The sequence below is a fragment of the Arachis ipaensis genome, chromosome B10 (assembly GCF_059453495.1).
Source record: "Arachis ipaensis isolate K30076 ecotype BB chromosome B10, ASM5945349v1, whole genome shotgun sequence".
In the NCBI taxonomy this organism is placed as follows: Eukaryota; Viridiplantae; Streptophyta; class Magnoliopsida; order Fabales; family Fabaceae; genus Arachis; species Arachis ipaensis.
The window spans coordinates 36604236-36609141 of NC_142435.1; the positions used below are offsets into that span (position 1 = coordinate 36604236).

At 32.2% G+C, this 4906-nt stretch overlaps 1 non-coding gene across 1 annotated transcript; it reads right to left on the minus strand.

Annotated features, from left to right (window-relative positions):
- Positions 1–4512: 4512 nt before the first annotated feature.
- On the minus strand, positions 4513–4620 carry LOC148579697 (small nucleolar RNA R71). Its single transcript, XR_015898562.1, has one exon. It is a non-coding gene; the product is annotated as a small nucleolar RNA R71 (small nucleolar RNA).
- Positions 4621–4906: the final 286 nt, after the last annotated feature.

The window sequence follows — 4906 nt, forward strand, 5'->3', positions numbered from 1 at the left end:
GGCATTAAGGCTAGAATATAGAGCATCATTCTACGATCCAGAATATCTGACCTTGTCTGTGGCGTTTTGAGTAGGATCACTGGAGATTGAATTGCGTGAGCTTCACCCTCGCTCAGATTGGATGACCATTAGCACCGGCATGTGATCTGGATCAGAGGAGATTAATGACCACTAGCCCTGGCTTTAATCACTTACAGTCTTTCCATTGAATGAATCACTCATTGTTAAGGTAGTCAGTAAGAAGTATTATTCCGGAAGAATAAGCATCTCCAAGGCCTTAATTGATTTTCTATCACTGTTTCTACACTAATTCTATATTAATTTCTTTATTATTCTATTTTATGCTTTTACAACAACAACTATCTCTTTGATTCGCCTGACTAAGATCTGCAAGATAATCACAGCTTGCTCAATCCAACAATTTTCGTGGGATCGACTCTCACTCACCTGAGGTATTACTTGGACGACCCGGTGCACTTGCTGGTTCAGTTGTGCGAGTTCTAATTTCACGCACCAAGTTTTTGGCGCCATTGTCGGGGATTGTTCGTGATTGACAAACTGCCGGTTGTCTTGCTCCTTAGATTAGGTACTTTTTTTCTGTTTTTCATTTTGTGTTTCTAATTTTCTTTTTTTCAAAAAAAAATTCAAAAATATTTTCATCTTTAGTCATCTCTTTCTTTTGTTTAAGTCTTGTGTCAATTTTTAAGTTTGGCGTCCGTTTGGTTTTTGTTTCTTTTCTTGAGTTTTTATTGTTCTTGTTTTTTTCTTTCTTGGTGTTGCAAAATTTTTCCTTGTTTTTTCTTTGTTTGATTTCAAAATTTTAAAGTTCGGTGACTTTTAGTGTTTTTTCCTTTTCAATTTTTTCGAAAATAGTGTATTTGATTTCAAAAAATTTTTAAATTTGGTGTCTTGTTAGTGTTTGTTTTTCCTTTTTTATTTTTTCAAAAAAAAATTCAAAAACCCTTTCCTTTAATCTTCACAATTTTGATCTTTTTTCATCCTTATCTTATCTTTATTCAATTTTAAATTTGAAGTTTGGTGTCTCATTAATTATTGGTATGGAATTTAAAGTCTACAAACTAATCAGCAAGTACACCGGGTCGTACCAAGTAGTACCTCAGGTGAATGAGGGTCAATCTAATGAGGATTAATGGATCAAGCAATAATGATTGAGTGATTGGTGATGAGCGGATAATTTATACCCTTTTTGGCATTGTTTTTACATAGTTTTTAGTTTGTTTTAGTTGCTTTTTATTATATTTTTATTAGTTTTTATGCAAAAATCATATTTTACATAGATTTGACTTGCCTCTCCTTACAACAGAGTATTCGAATCCGTGAGATTAGAACCTTCGTGGTAGAGGCTAGAACCAATTGGCAGCATTCCCGTGATCCGAAAAGTCTAAACCTTGTCTGTGATATTCTGAGTAGGATCTGGGACGGGATGAATGTGACGAGCTTCAAAATCACGAATGTTGGGCGCAGTGACAGTGTGCAAAAGGATAGAGAGATCCTATTCCGACACAAGTGAGAACCGACAGATGATTAGCCCTGTAGTAGTTGTGCCTGGTATTTTTCATCCGAGACGAGAGATCCGACAGTTGATTAGCCGTATAGAAACCGTACCTGGACCATTTTCACTAAGAGGACGGATGGTAGCCATTGACAACGGTGATCCACCAACATACAGCTTACCATGGAAGGGAGCACGCATGATTGGATGAAGATAACAGGAAAGCAGAGGTTCAGAAGCAACAAAGCATCTCCAAACGCTTATCTGAAATTCCTACCAATGAATTACATTAGTATCTTTATTTTAATTTACGTTTTATTTATCTTTCAATTATCAAAACTCATAACCAATTGAATCCACCTGACTAAGATTTACAGGATGACCATAGCTTGCTTCAAGCCGGCAATCTCCGTGGGATCGACCCTTACTCGCGTAAGGTTTTATTACTTGGACGACCCAGTGCACTTGCTGGTTAGTTGTACCGGAGTTGTGAAAAGTGTGATCACAATTCCATGCACCAAGTTTTTTGCGTCGTTGCCAGGGATTGTTGGACAACTGACGGTTCATTTTGTTGCTTAGATTAGGTAACCTTCTTTCTTGTTTCAACCTTTATTTTCTTTTCAAAAAGTTTTTAAAAATATTTCAAAAAAAGAAAAAGTTTTTGAAAAAAATGTTCTTCAGAATTTTTAAGAATGAATACCACCTTAGAGCTCCATGATGATATGTTGAAGCTTGGCTGGCTATTAAGCCATGTCTAATCTTTTGGATCGAAGCTTCAACTTATCATTGTAGCTATTGGAGGAGCCTTTGGATTCTCATTTATAATTCTGTGCTAAAGCTTGGCTGGCCATTTGGCCATGTCTAATTCTTTTGGACTGAAGCTTTAAACTAACATTGCATGAATCCTTGAATTCTTATTAAAAATTTTGAATTTCTTTATTTTTTTCCAAAATAATTTCGAAAAAAATACAAAAAAAATTTAATAAAATCATGAAACCCAAAAAAAATTGTGTTTCTTGTTTGAGTCTTGTGTCAAAATTTAAGTTTGGTGTCAATTACATTTTTTTAATTTTTTAAAATTTTCGAAAATTCATGCATTATGTTCTTCATAATCTTCAAGTTGTTCTTGATGATTTTCTTTGTTTGATCTTTACATTTTCTTATTTTTTGTCTTTTCTTATTTTTCATATGCATTTTCAAATTGTTAGTGTCCCTAGTACAAAAGTTCTTAAGTTTGGTGTGTTGCATGTCTTTCTTTTCTTAAAAATTTTCAAAAATATGTTCTTGATGTTCATCATGATCTTCAAAGTGTTCTTGGTGTTCATCTTGACATTCAAAGTATTCTTGCATGCATTATTTGTTTTGATCTTAAATTTTTATGTTTTGTTTTATTTTGTTGTTTTTCTCTCTCCTCATTAAAAATTCAAAAGTAAAAAAAATATCTTTTCCTTATTCTTCTCATAATTTTTGAAATTTTGAGTTGACTTGGTCAAAAATTTTTAAAATTTAGTTGTTTCTTGTTAGTCAAGTCAAAATTTCAATTTAAAAACTTTATGTTTTCAAATCTTTTTCAAAATCAATTCTTTTTCATTTTTTTTATGATTCTCGAATTTCATTCTTAAAATTTTTCAAAATCTTTTTCATTTTTCTTTTTTAATGTTTTCGAAAAATTTAAAACTAATTTTTTAAAATCTTTTTCTTAATTTTATTTCATATTTTCGAAAATCCTTGCTAACAATTAATGTTTTGATTCAAAAATTTCAAATTTGTTACTTTCTTGTTAAGAAAGGTTCAATCTTTAAATTCTAGAATCATATCTTTTAGTTTCTTGTTAGTCAAGTCATCAACTTTAATTTTAAAAATAAAATCTTTTTAATTTATTTTTCAATTATTTTTCAAAATAAATTTCAATCATATCTTTTTAAAATTTTAATTTCAAAATCTTTTTTTAACTTCTTATCTTTTCAAAATTTATTTTCAAATCTTTTTCAACTAACTACTTGACTTGTTTGTTTTAATTTTAAAAAGTTTACTATTTCTTATCTTTTTCAAAACCACCTAACTACTTTTCCACTTCTAATTTTCGAAAATCACTAACCACTTTTTCAAAAATCTTTTTAATTAACTAATTGTTTTAGTTTTTAATTTTCTTGTATTTCTTTTTCAAATTTTTGAAACTAACTTAATTAATTAAATGAAAATAAAAATATTTTTCTTTTCCCTCTTCTTAAAATTCGAATACTCTCTCTCTCATCTCTTTCTATTTATTTTATTTATTTACTAATATTTCTCTTTTACTCATCTAATAATTCGAACCCTCTCCCTCTCTCTGTGTTCAAATTCTTCTTATTCTCTCTACCTCATTCTTCTATTCTTCTTTTCCTCTGACACATAAAGGAATCTCTATATTGTGACATAGAGAATTCTACTACTCTCTTTGTTCTCTTCTTTTTCATATAAGCAGGAACAAGGATAAGGACATTCTTGTTGAAGCTAATCCTGAACTTGAAAGAACTCTGAAGAGGAAGCTAAGAGAAGCTAAAGCACAACACTCTGGAGAGGACCTTACAGAAAATTTCGAAAAAGAAGCAGACATGGCAGCCGAACCTGAGAACAATGGTAGAGATGCAAGGAAGATGCTTGGTGACTTTACTGCACCAACTTCCAACTTCTATGGAAGAAGCATCTCAATTCCTGCCATTGGAGCAAACAACTTTGAGCTTAAGCCTCAATTAGTTTCTCTAATGCAGCAGAATTGCAAGTTTTATGGACTTCCACTGAAAGATCCTCATCAGTTATTAGCTGAATTCTTACAAATATGTGACACTTTTAAGACCAATAGGGTTGATCCCAAGGTCTACAGACTTATGCTTTTCCCCTTTGCTGTAAGAGACAAAGTTAGGATATGGTTAGACTCACAACCTAGAGAAAGCCTAAACTCTTGGAAAAAGTTAGTCAATACTTTCTTGGCCAAATTCTTTCCACCTCAGAAGATGAGTAAGCTTAGAGTGAAAGTCCAAACTTTCAGACAGAAGGAAGGTGAATCCCTCTATGAAGCTTGGAAAAGATACAAGTAATTGATCAGAAGGTGTCCTTCTGACATGCTTTCAGAATGGAGTATCTTAGGTATATTCTATGATGGTCTGTCTGAATTCTCCAAGATGTCATTGGACCACTCTGCTGGTGGATCTCTTCATCTGAAGAAAATCCCTGCAGAAGCCCAGGAACTCATTGAGATGGTTGCAAATAACCAGTTCATGTACACTTCTGAAAGAAATCCTGTGAATAATGGGATGACTCAGAAGAAATGAGTTCTTGAGATTGATACTCTGAATGCCATATTAGCTCAGAACAAAATATTGACTCAGCAAGTCAATATGATTTCTCAAAATC